This window comes from Talpa europaea (genome assembly GCF_964194135.1).
Source record: "Talpa europaea genome assembly, chromosome: 13".
Lineage (NCBI taxonomy): Eukaryota > Metazoa > Chordata > Mammalia > Eulipotyphla > Talpidae > Talpa > Talpa europaea.
Genome location: NC_140080.1, coordinates 49,511,612 through 49,534,232, shown reverse-complemented (window position 1 = coordinate 49,534,232; position 22,621 = coordinate 49,511,612). Strand labels below are relative to the sequence as shown.

Sequence of the window (22,621 nt, the reverse complement as noted above, 5' to 3'; positions counted from 1 at the left end):
TAATATAATGGATGCACTAGCAATAAATTATCATTCCAGGTTGGTAATCTTCTTCAAAAAGCATATGCCTCTTTTAATAACTCATTACATTAAACTAGTTAAACTACACAACCTTAAAATAAACACAATGAAATGTTGGGCTGAAGAGACTCTATCCCCAGTGCACAAACTCCAGATTTTTTAGGCTGGTACTTAAGGACATCAAAGCTTCCTGTCAAACTACTTTTCAATCTTATCTGATTGTACCTTTAGTTGTATTAAACAGAGGCTCTTTACAATTATAAGGAAGAAGCAATATAAAGTCATATGAAGAATCATTTTCTTAGCCAAAAACATACCATTCTAAGCCACCAGTCCTGAGAGGAACAGTTGAACATCCCTGCAAAAGCTGTCTCTTTTGATGGGAACTTCCTCTCTCTGTGCAGCTTACATGCAGATATCTCAAAAGAAAGGCTCATGGGTCAGTCCATCACCACCCCACAAGGAATACTCCTACTAGCCATTTCTGCAGGAGCACTTTAGAGGTGTCTGGCTGCTATGTGGCCAGCTGTGCAAGTTTGTTTGGCTCAGGAAATAATCATGATCTGATTCATCAGATAGGTTTCACTCAAAAGAGACGGCATCAACCCCAGGTAATTTATTAAAAATAAATAAATATGTTTCATTTCAAAAAGCAATCATGAAATCAACCCCAGGATAAAGCTGTTTCCCAAACTGCCTTCATTTCCAACCCACCCATGGGTGCAAAGAAGCAAGATCTGCTTCTCTGATTTCTAACCCCAGGAACTTCTCCAGATAACTGATCCTCATTGTCGATAGTATCTTGTTTAAGGGAGCACATCTTCAACATTATTAAAAAAAAAAAAAAGGTTTGAAATAAAACAAATACTGCAGGTGGCTACATGTTATTTATGTTGTGTAATTAACAAAACATGAAATATGTTGAAAAAAATAAGATGAAAATATTTTGTAGGACCTCCCTCATGGCTCAAGGGGTTAAGAGGCAACCTGTGAAGCTGTCCACAGCCACTGTGGCACGAATTTGATCCCTGGCCAGGAAGCTACCCACGTGGTACAGCAGACCTCTCCTGACTCTCCCACTGCTCCCCTCAGCAGTGTATTTCAGTCAATCTGCCTGTTCTGCTCCCCATTCTGTCTCTGGTGAATCCTCTCAACCGCCGCACCTCTGGCCTGTACCCCAATTCTTGTATGTGTAAATAAATAAATCTTTTTAAAAAATATTTTGTAGTTGAACTAGTTTTAGAATTGAGAGAAATGTACTTATGACAACATCTTGGAAGGAAAACGCAGTTTAGTAAATCTGCAGCTACTATTCCATATAATATGAAAAGTTATCAAACCATTATTTTACATGCTGACAAATAAAATGAGTACCCAGTTTCCAATTAAAACAATTAATTATTATTTTTTTAAGATTTATTTATTCATACAAGAACTGGGGTACAGGCCAGATGTGTGGGGGGGAACGTAAGAAGATTCGCAAGAGACAGACCAGGGAACAGAACAGGCAGACTGACTGAAATACACTGCTGAGGGGAGCAGTGGGTGAGACAGTAGAGGTCTCCACCATGTGGGTATCTCCCCAGTGGGCCAAGATCGAACCTGAGCTGCAGAGGTTCAGGACAGCTTCACAGCCTGCGACACCAGGAAGGCCCAATTAAAAAATTAATTATTATTAATAAATCCCATGAGAGGAAAATGAAATGATTAAATGACATACTGATATTGAAAAAAAAACTAAGTTAAATTAGGAATAAGATGACTTTATTGTAATAAATATTCTTAAAATTAATTTACACAGAAGCACAGGAAAACATTTTATATGTGTTTGAACTGTATTTCAGTGAATACAGTTCTTCTAAGTATACATCACAAAAATATACCTTTAAAATTAATTAAGATAAAGTTTATTGAATCTGATGAGAGTCTACTCAAACCTTCTGCTTATAAAATTAGGCAAATAAGCCTAAAGCTTGATTCATGACAACGACAAACATTTAGATTCTTCTCCTACGGTGTAGAAAGAAAGCCATATTTTAAATCTAAAAATATATTTCTAAGTGGTATAAAAAATCAAACCTGTAAAAAAAGTTTTAATATTGAATATCTGTAATTTTGGAGGTTTGTCAACCCATAGATGGTCTTAGGCAATTTACTTTCTAAATAATTTTACAGTAATTTGAATAAATGCTTATTCTTGGGAAAAACAATTTATCTAGAAAACCATGTTATAGTAACAATAGGGAGATATACATTCTAACAATTAATGTTATTTAGCATTTTGTAAAACTTGACCTAATGTAAACTATGGACTTTAGGTGATAATGATATAACAATGTAGCTTCATTAATTGCAACAAATGCCCTGGCAAATGTTGCTATAATGGGGGAGGCTGTGCATGTAAGGGGGCAGAGGAGTTTACAGAAATCTTTTCACGTTCTGCTTGGTTTTGCTGTGAACCTTAAAAAAACTGCTCTAAAAAATAAAGTCTATTTGAAAGGACAAAAAAAAAGATGATTTAAGTATTGTCATAACAAATCTGGAATATCCGCACTGCTGAAATTGTTTATTTATGTAATATTATGAAAGAATAGCTATTTAAATAGACATTAAATTACCTTACATTATCTTTTTGTGTTCAAAGTCACCATAGCCTAAGGTTATTCCATCTCAGCTACAGAAATTCCTTCACCATTTAGTCTTGGATTTAAGTAAAAGGTTTTAAATGTCCTTAACACTGATTAAATTGTGCAAAACTAACATACAACAATGATTTTTGAAACATTTTTCTCTTTCTAAAAGTTCCCAATTGATGTATGAAAAACTTGGCCATGCTTACCTTAGTGCAATGGTTCTCAAATCACCTGGAATGCTTGGCCAAATAAATACCTGAGCCCTACTTTCAGAGCTTCTCATTCAGTAGGTCTGGGGTGGGACCTGGGAATTTGCATTTCTAACAGATATGAGGTGATGATGATAAGGTAATGATGAGATACACTGTAATCAGAAAATTATAGGAGCTTTTTGTTAATATACAAAGCAGCAAATTTACAAAGTATGTACCTCAACACTATTTTGAAATATATGTATTTATGTGTATATGTACACACATGTATACATAGATATGTTTTGTATATTACACATGTACATATGTAACGTGTATACATGTTTACATGTAAACAAATTAGATAAAATAAATTAAATTATATAACTGTATGAATTATATTAACAAATCCTATTTTAATTTTTCACTGTATTACCTGTGGATTACAATGGGCTAAATATCTATTCTACTCAAAGATTTTTTTTATTTTCTTCCAATGTGAATAGGGTAGGAGATATGTCTTTTTTCCATCCACTTAGTGAAAATGGCAGTTAACAGCTAACAATAAGGCTACACTGTTCCTCTTGGAAAATAGAAAATTTCATAAATCATCAAAAATTGTAACTGAAAATAAGACAAGGCTTCAAAACCATCAGATAAGTTCACAAATTATTTCTGAATCTGTGGAAACAATGATCTTTTGAGCTATTTAATCAACATCAGATGTATTCATTTGATTTTAACTAAATAGATCAGGAGTTTTTTTTTTTTTAAGATTTGTTTATTATTTATGCATACAAGAACTGGGGTACAGGCCAGAGGTGCAGGGGATGAGCTGATTCACCAGGGACAGAGTGGGGAACAGAAAAGGCAGACTGACTAAAATACACTGATGAGGGGAGAAGCGGTCAAGACAAAAGAAGTCTGCTGTGCCATGTGGGTAGGTCCCTGCCTGGGGATCAATCTCATGTTACAGAGACTGTGGCTAGCTTCACAGTGATGTGCTTAACTCCTTGTGCCACCAGGGAGTCCCCAGATCAGGAGTTTTGATATCACCTGTCTAGTTATAGATGAGGGCAAACAAAAATTTGTAACTACTAAGATATTATCTCTTCTCTGTATTCTTCTTTCTTTCCCCAAAAGCTAATGGCTTATAGGTTAATCAAGTTTTCTACATAATATTTAAGAGCTTTGAAGTTTTGCTATATGTAAACCAGGCTATTTAGGGTTGATAGTTTGGTTATGAAGAGTATTCACTGAGCCATGGAATTCAGAAACAAGTGCTCATTTTTTAAGTGATATATTAAAAAAATGTTCATTTCTTATATGCTTAGAGACTGAAAATTAATTTTTATAAATGGTTATGAAGTTTACATGACCAAACTCAGAGAAGAAAATGTTATAAATGAATGAAGCTTCCCATTTATGTTTATTTCTTTCCTTCCCGCATTTTCAAAATCCCTTCGAGTTCAAAAAGGCAACTTTTGAATCAGTGCTCTCAGTGAAAATCCTAATACCCAAAACAAGACACTGTTATGCCCTAAATAAGTATGGTATTTAACTCATGGTAATAGTGTACAGTCATTTGAATAATAACTGTGAAGACTATACAACAAAAATAGAAATATTATAATTTAATACTAGCAAAAGATGAATGTATAATTTACATACATGTAATGTCACAATTGTGCACTAATATATGAACATGGAGACAACTATATATATCTCTACAAAATACTTCAAGGAGTGTACTATATTAAAACATGATGTTTATCTGAAATTCAAATAACTGAGAATCTTATATTGTTTCTGGCAAGTCTAAGATTAGACAAAATGTTTATACTAAATGATAAACATTCAAAATATTTTAAGTACCATATTTAATTAAACAAGTTTGTATCCTAGTGGACAGGGCAAGGACAAAGAAGGGCATCACAGCCTAGAAAGAGAAACTTTATTCCTCAGAATGAGAAAATGCAAATACATACGAATATTTTGAAAAGAAAACAAATATCAACAGATTTCCTCACTTTATCAATGACTGGGGATGGATTTTTCAAACCTATCTTTGGAGGAAACATAAGTAGTTGAAAAGTATTTTCACAGTGTTTATATAGTACATATATATGTTAAGTATAGTAATAAACTTGATAAAGTGCCTTATTAAAATATAGTAGCTGTAATAATTGTTTTTCTACCATTTATCATAAAAGTTTTTCAAACAATTATGAAAAAAAAGTGACCAATGTTCAGAGTATGCCAATGCCTTCAATATCTGACCTTTTATATTGTATTCAGTATTTGATTTTTTTCTCAAATAGAAATATTTAAATTCTTATATTTTAGAAACTCTAACATAGGTGGTGATAGGTGGTGCCCTTCCTTGAGAGACAGAGTCCTCTGAGTCTTAGAGATGCTGACAGAAGATGTACATGGGAACCTGGAGAAGGTTCCAGAAGGTGTGAAAATCACCTGTATAAAACTTGACTACCTGTCCCTTGGATGTGAAAGAAAGTGATTGGCAAACTTTGTCTCCTATCATGGTACTGAGTTGAAAATAGTTTTGTGTAGAAGCAAAGTAGGATACCCAAGTTAACAGATCTCTGGTTAAATCCCAAAGTAATCTTCAAGCTTACATTTCTCCAGAATTCAAGTGGAAACAACTGCTAATAAGTTAACTGAAATATTCCACATGATAAAAATTATATGTGTCATAAAGTTTACTAGCACTTGGGGGAAAATTGAATCACCATCTAAAAACCGTATAAAAATTATTCCAGTAGATTTCACAACATATAAGATTTATAAACAGTCAACATAAAGGGTTAGTCCTGCTGGCTGATGAAAAACATTTGAGTCTTTCAGAATCCTTAAGTTCATGGCTCCAAAAGCACTTACTACCTATTCACAACATTCTTAAAAGACACAAATTGTGCACCAGTGAAACTTTCTCAGTGCATGAGGTGGTACAGATCTATATAGATCCACATAAATTCAGTGTAATACAACACATTTGCATAGAATGTGTCCTCTACATTTTATTCATACCTATGTTACTGTTCAAGTTTCTATATAAAGTCTAAGAATTTAAATATGTCTAGTTGAGAGAGAAAATTTGCCTTTGAGTGATTATCAGCAGGATCAAAATATGGCATCTACTTGAAAGAACAACTAAGTATTCAAATGTTGGATAGAAAAGGTGTGGACTCAATGGGGTTGTTTTACATGTCACTCTTCACCAGGAGTATACTTACACCTGCCAGAGGACATGAAGTCAGCACGCTCTGTTTTTAACAGACTGAATTCTGCAAGGATATTGATGCTCAAATGTAATTACTCCAATACCATGGATACAGAAGCCACATTCAAAAATGTTCCTTTGAGAACATTTAAGCCTCCCTTCTTTGACTAAGACTGCTAGATAAGCTTTCTGTTTATTTACTAGTTGCATGGCTAAAAATGTATGTTGTGAGCACACATATAACAATTTTTATATTTCCTTCCACCCCTATAAGCTTCTTGACACATTCCACAAGGCTGACTTTTATTTTTCCCTGTTAAATCCATCATCTATTCATTCTTCATTCTTCGTGTGTCAATTCTTTCTCCAGGTGAGTGCTGTTATCACTGCAAATGAGGCACAGCTTCTGCAAATTGGTCACCCCCTCTGGTCAATTGTGAACCCAAAAGGTCTTGTTCCATAGTGTGTGACCCTCTCTGCACAAGCTGTCTCTCTCATTCTCTGCCCACCAGGGGCGCTGGGTCACAGGTGTTGTCCAAGGCTTCTCTTTTCACACACCTGTTTCCATTTTATTTCCTTACAGAATTGATTGAGATGCTACAGTGAGAACTCCAAGATGTGTTAGCATCATTCATTTCCAATTTGTCTAAGATGAGAACAAACTATTCCATACAGCATAAGAACATTAGGCAAAATAGTAAAGCACAATCGATTGCACCTAACCTTTGGATTTCATTCAAATGCCAAACAATGCTGGACTGTTTCATAAGAGAAATAATGTAAAAATGAAAAAAAAAAGTAGCATCAAGAAGTAAAATGAAAAGTAAGAAAAATGCTTCACATGCCCTCATTTTATTGTAAAATAGTCTCCTAAGAATAACCATTGATACAAATTCACAGCTGGCTACTGTGATATTATGATTTATCTTCAATGTATATCTTGGTCTCTGTCCCCAGCTTTTGGCACAGGGCTCCTAAAACCCTTGTAAATACCTACATGATAAGAACACTAGGAATATATTTTGCTCTAAAATTTAATCTTTGACCCTGGTTCCTGATACAGAGCTCCTAAAACCCCTATAATTTCCTAAGTGATAGGAGCACAAAGAGCATCTTTTGTTATAATGAGGGGGTTCTGGGTGTGCTCTAGATGGCTTCTGGTGGGGGATGGTCATCAGAAAGACAAAACCATGATTAGATGCATGGAATTTTCATTCTGACTGCCATTTTCTTAAGAAGAGAGAAAGGCTGAAAATGGAATTCAAGATCAATCATGACTGCATGAGGGAACTTCAGAAAAATCCTAATAGTACAGCACCCAGTAGGGTTCGCAGTGGATGTCCTCCTTGGTGATGTGACCCAGCACGAAGGAGGCCAACCTCCTGTGGTCAGGACACTCCCGGGCCCCACCTTGAGTATCTTTTCACCTGCCTGTCATCTGTGTCCTGTAGCAAGGCCTTTAATAATCTGGTAAATTAAGTAAATGCTTCCTGTGTGCTGTAAGTGACTCTGACAAATTACTAGGACCCACGAGGGTGCTGTTGGAGTTTCCACTCTATAGCTGCAGGATAAGAAGCACAGGTGACAGCTAATGTAGGCTTCCCATTGGCACATGAAGTATGTGCATCCATTCGGGAGGGCAGTCTGGACTGAGCCCCAAATCTGTGGGATCTGATGCTATCTTTGGATAGATGTTATGAAAATTGAGTTAAATTGTAGGAAACCTAGTTGATGTCATAGAGGATCATTTGGTGGGAAAATCTTCACACATTTGCTGAATAGAAGTAAAGTATTTTGTATCGAAGGAGATCCACAGGGAAGAAACACACAATAAGGGAGAACTAGATTTTTCTCTCAATAGAGAAAGGGAAAATAGTAACTGGAATTTTTCCTTTACAGATACATTGTTTCCCAGTGAGATTTAAGTTAAAGAATTAACCAAATAAAATTTTCTCATCCAGCAGGTCAGCTAGTTACACCAAAGAGAGACTTGAGGAACTGATTCTGTTGGAAGAATTTACAGTACAAGTAAATATTGTAGATTTGATTCTAGACAGGGTAAAACCCAGGGCAAGAAACTCAAACACTACTTTATTCTTCACCTTGTGGACAATGAAAGCATAGAAAATCTCGCCCTAGGGCGACTTGTATGCTGTCATGAGATTACAAAATGCGTTTGCCATATAGAATGTCAAAAGGGACATGAATTGGGAGGGAGAAGGAAGGGGGGACAGTTGAACCTATATGCTCACTAACTTTTAACAATAGTAAAAAGAGCAAAAGGAGAATAGTTCTTTGATGAGTGGCAGATGGCTCAGGGCTGTGGTCCCAGGGCTGTGGGAGCCTGGAGGGTCTCCTGCCAGTCAGGATGCCTGGGTGGGCAAGTGCAAGTCTGGCCAGGGCCACCAAGGCCAGGGTCCAGAGGGCTGCTGCCACCACAGTGGGCTCCGGAGGTGTTAGAGAAACAGTGATGAACACTCTCCAGGCCGGTAGTTGAAGCTTATAGGCAACTTAATCGAAAAAGGTGGAGCTTTCCCAACTGCACTCCCTTACTTCCTGAGTAGGGGTACTGGTGTTACTGGTTAGTGGGACGGTTACGGGTACTGGGGTTACTGGGACAGACAGGGAGAGGGGAACAGCCATGTCGAACATTAAACATGGAACAGGGCCTCCTCTTCTGGCACAGCGGTTGAGTGCTGGGCTGCGAAGCTGCCCGCAGCCTCTGCAGTGCTGGTTCGATCCCCGACCACAGGGGAGGGTCCCACATGGTGTGCAGACCTCTCCGGCTGCGCCCACTGCTCCCCTCAGCAGTGTATTTTGTCAGTCTGCCTGTTCTGTTCCCTGCTCTGGCTCTGGTGAATTCTCACCCTCCCGCGCTTCTGACTGTGCCCAGTGCTTGTATAAATAAATAAATAAATATTAAAAAAAAAAAATGGAACACAGGTGTACCTGGTCTCTCTCCCTCTTTTTTATTTTTGTTGGCTTCCACCTGGTCTCCGCTCAGCTGAGGCCACCTGCAGGTAGGACAGCTGCATTTGGCTGCATGTTCGTCAATACATTTTCATCTCCTTTTCTCTCTTAGCTCTCCTTTTTCTCATTCCTTATATAAATCCTTCCATTCTTAGTTCTGTGTGTCCTGCATTTCCCTACTATAGGGTGAGGAAAAATGTCAGGCTTTTCTGCCCTCCTGCCATCAGGATAGATGATGGATCCTTGCGGTCCTGAACGCATGCCTGATGGCAGACACCTGGAGTAGGGTGTGGGCAGAGGTAGATGAGATCCACCTAGGCTAAGACTGGGCTTTTAAGGGCAGCATCAGGGGATGCCAGTAGTAGCCAAGAATGAACAGAAGCCAAGAGAGAAGCAAGAGAAGCAGAAGCCGAGAGAAGGCTGGAGAGCCCAGAGTGAAGACCTGCTGGGAGCTGGAAGGCTTGCCAGCCTCCCAGCCCCCCAGTACCTGCCTGCCGTGCACCTGGTAATCCCAATAAAAACCTGCAAAACCACTGAGGACTCTGACTCCTCCTTTACCTGGTCTGCTGGATCAGAAAACCTGCCCTGTGTCCTTCCTGCCCTTACAAATACGCAGATGAGAACTCACCAACTGGGCCATCCCTGGTCCCCAGAGTTTGCCCCATTGCAGAAGCAATAGAACAAACATTACCATTTGATTACAAATAAAATCAAGTTATTACAGCTCAATTATGAAATTGTCAACTGATAACTGTGCCTAATTATGTTTTAAAAGAACTGTATTTGTGGCTTTCTCTGCTAAAAGCTAATTTGGCCTCTAAGGTTATGTAGGCTAAGGTAAAAAGTATCAGGTTTTTCTGCCCTCCCACCATTAGGATAGATGAGGGAACCCTGCGGTCCTGAATGCATGCCTGATGGTGGGCACCTGAAGTGGGTACACCTGGGCTGAGAGACTGAGATTATAAGGGCGGCACCACGGGGACACCAGCAGAAGCCAAGAACGAACTGAAGCTGAGAGAAGCCGAGACCACGAGAGAAGGCCGGAGAGCCCAGATAGAGTGAAGATTTGCTGGGGGCTGGGAGGACTGCCAGCCTCCCGGCCCCCCAGCACCCCTGCCTGCCATATGCCTGGTGAACCCCAATAAAAAATCTGCAAAGGCACTGAGGACTCTGACTCCTCCTTTACCCGGTCTGCTGGATCAGAAAACATGCTCAGTGGTCCTTCCTGTCCTTACAGGTTAATATTAACAATGAAATATGAAGAGAGAAGGATTTCAGAACAGAGAGACTAAAACTTGGTTCTTGAGCTTAAATGCAGCATCAGACCACCTGCAAGTAGTTAAATACAGCAAGTAGTTAAATCTAAACACTGCCTCTTGCCATGTCCAGATTACACTGGGGAAACAGATGCAGGAATCCATGGTTTCTAAACAACTTTCCTTTCTGTGGCTTAAAATATACTAAACAATTAGTCTCAGAGTTTCTTTTTTTTTAAGATTTATTTATTTATTTATGCATATAAGAGCTGGGGTAAAGACTAGAGGAGTGGGGGTGAGGGGATTCACCGGAGAGAGTGGGAAACAGAACAGGCAATGTGGGTAGCTTCCTGGCTGGCCAGGGATCGAACTGGTGCTACAGAGGCTGCAGACAGCTTCATAGGTTGCGTCTTAACCCCTTGCGCCACCAGGGAGGCCCCAGTCTCAGAGTTTCTTTCAGTAAATAAACAAATATATGTGATTGAATGCAATGGAAAAATTAATCACAGCCTGAGGTTATAACTATAGTTAATCACTGAACAATGCAGGGGTTAAAGGCACCTCTTTCCTGCATCTGGATTTCATGTGTAACTTATAGCCAGTTCTCCTTATACCTGGTCCCTGCATCAATGGATTCAACCTAGCAGCATCAGAGATTCATTGGCCCTATGAATGTGTACTCCAAGGGATAAAAAACCACCCTTGCATAAATGGACCTACATAGATCAAAACCTGTGTTTTTCAAGAATTAACTAAAGCTGATTTTTCATAGTACTGGAAAATTTCATAAAAGTAGTTTTGATAATTAAAATATAAGTTTAGAGGACAGTTTTGCTCCATATTCTTTTTTATATTGCACCACAATAATCAGAGTATCGAGGGCTGTATCGGAGTTGGGCAATGTCTCCCAATCTGTGTGATCACGCCAGCCTTCTTCATCTGCTGACTATTAAAGAGACCACCAGTAACAGTTACCACCAATCCAGAAATACACCAAGTAATACTTGGTTAATAAGTCACCAGCCCTCTCCTAAATCTCACAGCTGTTACAAAAAAGCAGCAAGGTCATATTACCATGACCCAGGGAGTGCAGCCTTGGTAGCATGTTTTGTTTTTTATTTTTTTGTTTTTTGTCACTTTATAAAAAGTATTTGCCCCAAATAAGTTCTCCTCAAAAAAAAAAAAAAATGTTCTGTTGTTTCCCATTGTTAGCTGAGCTTTCCTTGGTGCCGTCTTCACATCCTGAGGGAAGTTTGGCACTTTCAGTGTTTTGAAAGGGCAAATCCATGTCCACTTCCTGGCTCCCATGAAGAAAATTGGTAAAAAGAAAACAACACAACACATTTTATTGAGCACCAATTATGTTACATACTCAGGTGGTAAGGGAGGGCTACCAGATAGGAAAATAAACAGTTGATTCAACCCTCTGATTTAAAAGATTGTTAAGCAGGTCCTCCCTGGTGGTCCAGGAGGTTGAGCACCACACTGTGCAGCAGACCGCAGCCTCCTCAGCGCAGGTTCGATCCCGGCCGGCCGGGGAGAAGCCCACATGGCGAAGCAGACCTCTCCTGCCTTGCCCGCTGCTCCCCTCAGCAGTGCCTTCAGTCCATCTGTCTGTTCTGCTCCCCACTCTGTCTCTAGTGAATCCTCTCACCCTCCCACGCATCTGGCCTGCACCCTGGTTCTTGTATAAATACAATAAATCTTAAAAAAAAAAAGATTGTTAAGCAAACTATGATCCCAAGCTTTAAATAGAATAAACTTAAAAAGAAAGCTTCAGAGACTGTCAGCAATAGCTAGAAATTCAAAATACATAAATCAAGTTGAAATCTAGTGACCTATCTTTATAATCAGGTCTACAGGGGTCTGAGGGGTTTCATGGAAATAAGAATCAAATATCAGTAAGGCCATGTCACTATTCCTTAATCTACCTGTTGTTTGGGCCCTGTGGTTAAAAAGGGAATACATTTATTTCTATTCATTTTTATTTACTTGTATTTTTTTAAAAAATTGAATATATACAAATTAAAGCATAAAGAATTTTAACATATCACCTTTTGGAAGAAACATAAAATTACTTTAAAAAATCAAAAATTCAGCAAAACTTTCTGTCAACACTTTTATTTCCTTTAATCAATAAAGCTGATGGACTATTATTTCATTCTTACATATCTTAAGAATTCAGCTTGCACAATAATTGTTTGTGCTCCCCAACATTCTCAAATGTCTCTTGGCAAGTCTTTGGATTCCAAAAAATTTTACAGTCTGAAAGGTCAAAGTCTTCTCTGATACCAAAAATGGGTGAGCAGTGAGAAAGATATCTATTACAGCAGTGGATTCAGCAATGAGAGTAATGTTTGTATATATCCCTTTGATCAAAATATAGGTGAAACCAACCTCTTATTGATCTGCAGATAAGTTCTCCTTAGTCTTTTCAATTATAATGTGAATTGAAGATATATACTCCATTATAAAATCATGCATCAAATAAGAAGCCTTTTGTCAATTTTATTTAGGACAACAATTATTCCAGCACCATTGATAAATATCAAAACTTATCTTCTAGAATTTCAATGTATACAACTGGCTAAGAATCCTTTTGTAATTTCCCACAAAAGATGCAAATGGCAATGAATACCATCATTAAAAATATTATTTCATAAATTTTATCAGGAAAATTAAAATTATAATTTCCTTTCCTCAAAAAATCTAAACCAAAAAGAGACATTCACAAACATTCCCATCTTATATGGTCAACACAGGAATTATATCACAGGAATTAATTGCAATAAAGCATAGGACACAATCCAAATTTTTAAAATAAGTTTTTCAATATAATTATTCACAAGTAGATTTATTTATTAATAAAATATGATGTGAGGGCTTCCCCGGTGGCGCAGCGGTTGAGCACTGGGTTGCGAAGCTGCCCGCGGCCTCTGCCACGCCGGTTCGATCCCCGGCTGCTCCCCGGCCACCGGAGGAGGGTCCCGCATGGCGCGCAGACCTCTTCTGCCGCCCGCTGCTCCCCTCAGCAGTGGACTTCGGTCCTTCTGCCTGCTCTGCTCCCTGCTCTGGCTCTGGTGAATTCTCTCACCCTCCCGTGCTTCTGACTGTACCCAGTGCATGTATAAACAAACAAACAAACAAACAAATAAATAAAACATGCCTCTATTTAAAAAAAAATAAAATAAAATATGATGTGAAACTCATTAGTAACATATCAAATGAGAGAGAAAAGTCTCAGAAGGCTAGTCCTTGAACATAGCAAACTTTGTCTCTAAGACACTTGGATAAATTGTTTTTGTCCAAGAACAGCCAGAGAGTCATTCTAGTAAGCTGATAGTTTCAATTTACAAAATCCTTAGATAATGGAATTTTGAGGCAAATAAGATGCTGTCTTAAATCATTTAACTACCTGAGAATTCAAGTTGATCAGTATATGTAAAAGGTGTTTTCTTTTAAAAAGTAAGCAAACAGAATATTAGTCTTTATTGAGACATACAAGGTTACGCTACTTCCTATTCCATAAAGTGCTAATGGAAGCAGAGCAAGTGAAGTAGATGTTTCAAGTATAAACACTTTCCAGTGAAATAAAAACTAGCTAACTATGGAGGAACATCTGCCATAGCTTTTAATTTCTAGATGAGCAAAAGTCACTAAATGAGATTAATTAGTAGACAGAATTATTAGTATAAAATCTGACCACCAAAATCTGATACTAGGAAAGAATCCTTTCATTTTCAAGAACATAAACTGATTTAAATTAATCTCTACAAAAGGAAGAAAATCCCAGTCTTGCTTACTATAAATAGAAATAAATCAGCATAGATGAGCATAGGTAATATCATGCCTGGCAAACTGTAATTATTTTCAACACTTACTTTTTTAAATTAATAAGATGATTGACAGTTTATTAAAAATATTTCAGGTGACTGCTTTTAAACATGAGAGTTAATTGGCAGTTGTCTCATAGACTGGATCACTTGAAATCAGTTTACTGGGAGACTTTCTACTTCTCAAGAATGACAGTGGCTACTTTATAAGAGCCTCTAATGAATGAAGACAATTAATGAAGTAAATTTCTACATTCTCTGCGCATTTTCCGTATTATTCAAGTAATAATTTGTTGTGTTAGACTAAAGAAACAAAACTGCACTGTGCACTAGAAAAAGCAATCCAAAACTGCTAGCTGAAAATAACCTACAGGACATGTACCCTGAAGAAATGTGGAGAATGCCGGACATCTTACACTGCAGTAGTTAAAGCCAAGATCCAAATACAGAGGAAATACCGCAACCTCTCTGCATCTGCCTCTCTACTCAGTGGCCAGGTCACACATCAGCATGCAAGCAGAAGCTCAATCCAGGGCAGGATGAGCTCCTCCCAGAGGAGACAGCACGGTCCTTCCCGTTGGAGGAGTCCAGAAAAATCCAGCAAGGAAGTATGGGTCCTTTTCCTGCCTCTTAGATAAATGATACACCCTAATCTAAAAACTACAGCCAGAGGGATCGGAAGGAAGGAGGGAGGAGCACAGGGGGCTGAGGTGATGGTGCACGGGTGCACTGGTGAAGGAAATTTTATGGGGACTACACCTGAGGGGGTGGGGGAAGCAAATATTGTTTAAAAATGAACAGTGATGTACAAAATAAATAAAAAAGGAAAAAATTAAAATAAAATACTTGTTTTTAAATAAACAAACAAACAAATAAATAAATGCTACAGCTGTATGTTATCCACTGAGCTATATGAAGACTTAACAGATCACTTTGATGGTAATGGTGAAAATAAATGTAAACACCCAGATTCAAAGCATGCATAAGATTAAGCACTTATTGAGACACACTTTTTTTTTTTTTTTTTGGTAGTTGAATGAGTACTATACTACAGGAACAGTGAGTGAAACAGGAGTGGGTAGCTACCTGGCCGGGGATGGAACTCATGCTGCAGAGGCTGCAGATTACTTCACAGTGCTGTGCTTAACCCCTTGCACCTCCAGGGAGGCTCTAGACTATACAGTTTCAAAAAAAGAACATCCAAGACCCAGATCGAAGTTCACCACCTTCCTGGTAATGGACCACAAAAATGTTTTTAATTTTAATTTTTCTGAGTTTCTATTTTCTCATATAAGACCTACTTCCACCTCCCATTTCTTGCTGTGTAAATTCAAGATAGTAATATCTATATCACAGAGCATTTGCAAGTATTGACTGAAAGAAAACACACACACACACATATGTAGTGAGTGCTCTATGTGCCAACATGCAAAGCTGTAGAACTGGGATAGGACCCATACTACAGGGAACAAGAAAACCACAATCCTTGTGCTTCTTAAGCAAAAAGTATGTGCACATGTTTTATAAACTGCAGTGTATCCAACAGATAAAAGGCATTATTATTCAGTCATCAACATTGTTACAACACTCAAAATGATGAATGAGGAATTTCAACAATTTTAAAATCCAACTTTAGCCATTATCTCAAGATACTTGAGGAAGGAAATTAGTCATTCCTATCACATATACAACTAGATTACTCTGTTTAGCTGACAAAACTCATGTTTAGTGCTAAAAGACCAGCACACTTCATTAAGTTGCTGAGTTGTTTCCTCAACATATCAGAAAAAAACAAGACACACTCCATTGTAAATAAAGGATTATCCATCAGAGAAGAGCTTTCTGTTTTTTTGAAGTCCTCTTGTAACCACAAGAAAAGAAAGAAAGACACTTCAAAGCCAGGATTAAGCAACTCTATGGCAAAAGAGAGACTGGAGCCCAAGACAGGACAGCCTTCTAGTTCTGACTGACAGGAACTGTGGATGCTTTCTTTGAGCACAGCCATTTTTTTCTGAAGTGTTTTGACGTTACTGCCAGCATTGGCTTTTCATCAACTTTGTTGCATCAAGTGACGAGGCATTCTGAGATAAGATAAGCCAAAAGAAATACAGATAGAATAATTCACATCCACTAATGCATGACCTTCAGTGAAACTGTGTTATACAAATTTAGGGGAAAGATACAGGCTAACTGAAAGATGGACAAGCAAGAAGTGACTATGGTTTTATCCATGGAGTGCAGCCCTCACCCCAGATGAAAGCATGTTTCACTCTAATTATTTGCCTAAGTGCTTTCAGTCTGTACCTAACTCCCAAATCAGCCTTGTAAGAGAATAGTGAGGCAGTAGAATTCCTACAACAGCAAGAGTTGGGAGACCAAGCTGCCTTCTTTAGGCCCGGTTCACAAAATGCCTGCAGTAGGTAACTCACATATGAGACTTTGTGCTTGAGATTTCCTTTTTGGTTTAAAGTTTTTGTTCCCCTGCTTTAAAGTAAATATTACCAAAAGCATTTTTACAAAGGTCATTTTCAGTCATAGTTTTGTTCATTAAGTCATTTTCTGAAAATAGGTCTTACTGATAAGGGTTGACTTATTAGCCAGACACTACTTCCCCCCCATCCTCCATTTTCACTTCATTCAAGGACAAATGTCATTGCATTGCGCTAGACCTTGAGGTCCCATGTAGCAAGTACTTGACATTTTCACCTTAGTAATCTCTAGACCTATTAAAGAGCTGTTGCCCATGTATCAAGAATTCCTTTTTCTGCTTTTGATTCCATTCCTTGGTCATCTTCCACTATCATTCAAAATAAGGAAATGACATAATTGGATGGACACCATTATTCTGAGCACTGAATTCTGAATGGTAAGGTGAATCTGGGCTATCTCAAGATTAAGAAGAATCTCTAGCATGGAAATCACACTTTACACATATTTTCTATTTCCAGAATCTAGCCATATTGATTGACCAATAAGTGTTTGCTGAATGAATGAATGAAATAATATTTACAACTTACCCAGTTCTTAGTATATGTCAGCACTTATTTTTTTTTTTTTACTCCCCAGTCACTCTACAAACTATATGCTATTGTTATATGCATTTTAAAGAGGGGGGAACTGAGATGCAAACAAGTGAAGCAATGAATGGCCATGGTGACATTTCCATTGTTGTATAAACAGTAAGATCTCACTGAATTGTACTTACTGTAGGAGGGGCCCTATTGGACATGCTAAAAGCTGAGCATTTGGGTAAATCAGAGGAAGTAAGAGGTAAATAATGATAAACCCACCAGCATAAAACGGTACTAAGTACTAGTGAGATAATTACAGAAGTGTGCTGTGATGGTGAGTGAGAGGTAGGATGTACAGATGATGTGGAAAGACATTCCTAAAAAGTGACATTTAGGGCCTCCCCTGGTGGCGCAGCAGTTGAGCACTGGGCTGCAAAGCTGCCCGCAGCCTCTGCAGCACACCCGCTGCTCCCCTCAGCAGTGTATTTTGTTGGTCTGCCTGCTCTGCTCCCCGTTCTGGCTCTGGTGAATTCTCTCACCCTCCTGCGCTTCTGACTGTACCCAGTGCTTGTATAAATAAATAAATAAATCTTTTTAAAAAAAGTGACATTTAGGCTGAGACCTCAGGGAAGATGCTCATGAGAGCGAAGACAAAAGCCTTAAAGCAAAAATAGCTGTATTGGTAATAAAACCAATTCCAGCATGTTTGGAGATTGTAAGAACCATACACTTTATGGGCTAAATTGGGGATTTAGAGCAACAAAAAAAGCACTTGAGGATGAAGTAGGAGGGATGACATCTGACTTCAATGTCTACAACATCAATGTGGTCAGCATGTGGATCAGGGCAGGTACAGAGGTCTACAAAGTAGGAGGCTACCAAGTGTTTAGGGCAGGGATGATGGGATATAGCAAGCAGTGTTCTAGTTCATTTCAACATCTTGTCACTTTCCCACTATGATCCTGATAGACCTAGAAGTGTTTCTAGCCTGGGTTTTACAAGTATTCTACAATATCTTGCATATCTAGTTTCTAAAATGGTTTCTCTCCTTTGGCCACTTTTGTTTTTAAAATGAACAATTGAACATATACAAGTCAGCAATCATATGTAAGAAAAGCACAATCACATTTAATTTTTACTCCTCAGTCACCCTACAAAGTAGGTGCTATTGTTATCTGCATTTTACAGGAAACCACAATCACATTTAGAACAAACTCTGGTAGGTTTGAGTGGTGACCACCAATGAGGGTTGGCTCCCACCTAGAAAGAGATCTGGGGTATTCTAAAAGTTCCCCTTATCCCAAAATAAACTCTTTCACTGGCCTACCAGTTAGTCTAAAATTTCTACAGAATTTTCCAAATGTGCTTCCCAGAAGCATAATGCCACGGGGATACAAGCAGGAGGTTCTATGATGAAACAGGTTTGGGAAACCCTGCATGGTATACCAAAATTTTAGAAATTCACAATTTACATTAGATACTATATTCTGAACAGCCTTGACATAGAGAACACTTACATTTATTTAGTCCAGCATGTCTAAAATAAATGTCTAGTCATGCAACTTTCTTAATATCTCACCGTTACAACTACCATATTACGATATTGAAATTTTATGTAAAATTAAAATATATCCCAAAAGGAATTACATCATTAAATTCAAAGAAAGACCAGTAGATTATTTTTTTTAAAGGTTGATTTTTTTTTAAAGATTTATTTATTTATTTTACAAAAGTACCGGGGTATAGGACAGATGTGCGGGAGGATAAGATGATTCACCAGAGACAGAGTGGGGAACAGAACAGGCAGACTGACAAAATATACTGCTGAGGGGAGCAGCAGGCGAGACAGGAGAGGTCTGCAGCAACATAAGGGACCCTCGCCAGCTGGCCAGGATCGAACCAGCGCTGCAGAGGCTGCGGACAGCTTCACCGCGCGGTGTTCAACCGCCTGCGCCACCAGGGTAAGCATAAGACCAGTAGATTATTTAATAAGAATCATTCTCTCAGAGCCACAAGGTCACCCCAGAAATGGCTGAGCCTGCATTTTCCACTTACCATGTGAAAAAATGAGTCACAGTTCACTAGAGTTGGAACAGAGAGCCATATTCCCATATTCTATTAGTTAAGAGTTTGAGACCAAATTTTCCCAGGATCACAAAGTAGCATGTGTTACAACAAATTCTAGCATACAGCTGGCTCTACAAGTCCTCAGGAGAAGCTCAGCTATAGCCATCTTCCACTGCATCTAACCCTGCACATGCCTAGTATAACAAGCCACAGGTGGGCACAGAAACGACCAACATTTTTAGAATCTTTACTTCACTTCAATATAAAGTGGCAATTTTATAATTGTGATTTTTGAAAAATCACTAGGAACTAGATGAATCAGAAATTTCATTTGTAAAATAATACTTAAAACTACTTTGGGAAGTTGTACCATTAAGAAATAATAAATGCCTGGGACTTAGATATTTTTTACTTTGGATTACATGTTTGTTTTGCATTTCTCATAGCCATTAGACTTTTCATATGCACAAAGCATTCACTTTTTAAATTTTGTGAAAAAAATGAATCACTCCATCAAATATTCCACATAAGTTTCCATATTTCACACACTTCAAGTTTTCCACAGAAAAGTCATCTAATAAATTCTGAATATTTTGTATATGTCAGGTACTGGCACTAAGTTTAACTCTATTAACAATCCTATGAGATAGGTCCTATTGTCCCCTGGGGCATTGCTTGCCACAAATACCATGTGTCCAAAGTTAAGATCAGATCAAGAAAGGATGGTTCCATACAAAATCTCAGCTGCCAATAAAATGGTGACTGCTTAACTTTGGCTAATGACTCGCCATGGCATAGATTGAAACTGACAGTAAGGAGAAAAAAATAGAAAAATAATGAAGTGTGAAAAGTACTTTACTTTTTAAGTAAAATCTAATTCTGCTTCTTTGTCTTGTTTGGAACCACCCAAATTAATGCCTACGACTATATGAAAATGTGTATAAAGTTTACAAGGGTATTTGAATTTCCTGATTTCATCAATCTAACTACTCTAATTAAGGCATCAGATATGAATCAGCAAATTATTGTTTTCCATATTGGTAAAATACTCAAAGTTCTACTTCATTTATTTGTTCATTTAGTGGTCTGCTAGAGAAGTTGGTTAACATCCGGTGGATAACTCTCTGGCACACACATGTTAGTAAGCACATTCTAAACAAACTCTGAACTTTGTTAGTTTTCACATTTATTTTATTTAATACAAGAGCCCTTTTTATGACAACTTTGACCCCTTAACATCATTTTCTGGGAATTAACATGATCTTACATTTGTATCTGCCCCTGCACAGTCTACCATAGAATTCACAATAAGTTGTATAAGCTATCTTGTGGCTTTGCAAATGTAGCTTCAAACATTTAAGCATCTATATTAGAACTTCAAATAATTCATGATGATATAACCCATTCTAATTATATTAGGAGTTGGGCTGAAATATCATACATAGCCCACTGCCTCCAAGTACTAGAAATCTGTGGCACAGAGCTGACAATAACAGGATTTTAGACATCATTAAGTGAAGAAACACTTGACACTCAATATACTTAAAAGAACCTCTGAACACAAAGTTAGATAATTTAACACTGAAAAGTATTTACTCTGCTTAATACATTTTTACATATTACAACAATTATTAGTTTTTAAGTAAGATACACAGAGAATCACATTTATATCATGTCTTCCAAGTTCTTTTATTAATTGTGCAAAATATGATTATAAAATAAAAGCCTTTTATGCCATTCTTAATATATGGTTTAGAATTCTTAATATATAGCTTACCTAATAACTTATCATAAAATTATTCATTCTTAAGTACTTAAAATGTTTAAAATAGAAAACTATAATGATCAAATCTACCCAATTAAGTAAGGCATCCTTACAGGAGTACTAAAAAGATGATCTTTGAAACATTGGTTTGACAGCTAACACACTCAATTTGAATCATGTTCAGAATGGAATATAGGGAAACCAAATAAGACATTAGTAAAAAAAAATAATAATAATAACAATACAAAACACAATAAAGTAAAAACAGAAAATTATAAACCAGAGACATCCTGCAGGGGAGGAGGAGGGAGAGGGATCAGAGGGAGGGAGGGAGGCGCACAGGGGACTGAGTGATGGTGCACGGGTGCCTTGGGGAAGGAAACTCTATGGGGACTCAATCTGAGGGGTCAGGGGAAGCAAATGTCTGAAAATTTTAAAAAATGATAAATGTTAAAAAAAACAAAACCAAAAATTGAAAAATAAAATAAAATAAAATCAGACTGGATGTGAATAAAAAGGCTCAACTGTACCCATTTTTTAAAATGAAATTACTTGATTGTTATCAGTTAAATCACAAATTGGGAATGTTCTCATAATATAGAAAAACTAAAATTTGGTAGGGAAACTAAAACTTCCAGAATTTACAATACAAAATTTTTTAAAAAAGATTTATTTATTTATCCATACAAAAACTGGGGCACTGGCCAGAGGCATGTGGGAGGGGTGGGAGGATCCACCTGGAACAGAGAGGGGAACAGAACAGGCAGATTGACTGCAATGCACTGCTGAGGGGAGCAGCGGGTGAGTCAGGAGAGGTCTGCTGCACCATGTGGGTTGCTCCCTGGCCAGGGATTGAGGTCGTGATGCAATGGCTGCCGATTACTTCATAAGTTGCTTCTTAACCACTTGTGCCACCAGGGAGGCCCATACGATGTTTTAAGGCCACTAAATTCTGCTTAAAATAACAGTAAGAGGCACCAAATGTGGGACTACCAAAATATATTAACAAGCCTAAAAACAGACATTGGCCACGACCTAATAGTGGAGGGGAACTTCAACACCCCAACTACATCAACGGACAGATCAACCAGATAGAAAATCAATAAGAAAACAACAACCTTAAAAAGAAAAAAATAAGTGTATATAGGTTACTACACATTTATAGAGCACTACACCCCAAAATGCTGAGGACACATTCTTCTCAAGTGCACATGGAACATACTCCAGGATAGACCATATGTTGGATCACAAAATAAGTGTCAATAAGTTAGTGAAGACAGAAACCATATCAAGTATATTCTCTGACCACAATGGTATTGAACTAGAAATTAACCACAAAAAATGAGAAACCTCTACTATATCAAGACTGGAAAAAATACTATTGTATTACAATTAGGTTCATGAAAAAGTTAAAGCAGGACATAAAAAATACATGGATACAAACAAAATGAAGACATGGCCTCCCAGAAGTTATGGGATGCAGTAAAAGCAGTACTAAGGGAGAAGTCTATACCATTACAGCTCACATCATAAAAAAGAAAGAGAGCACATAAATGATCTAACATTACACTTTAAGACTCTAGATATAGAAGAACAAAAGAAACCAAAAGCAAGTATTAAGAAGGAAATAATA

At 37.7% G+C, this 22,621-nt stretch overlaps 1 protein-coding gene across 4 annotated transcripts in view; it reads right to left on the bottom strand.

Annotated features, from left to right (window-relative positions):
* The window catches only part of PIEZO2 (piezo type mechanosensitive ion channel component 2), a gene marked incomplete at both ends in the record, with an annotated part of 483,404 nt that overhangs the window by 443,687 nt on the left and 17,096 nt on the right, over window positions 1-22,621 (bottom strand). The gene's annotated exons all lie outside the window — the stretch shown is intronic.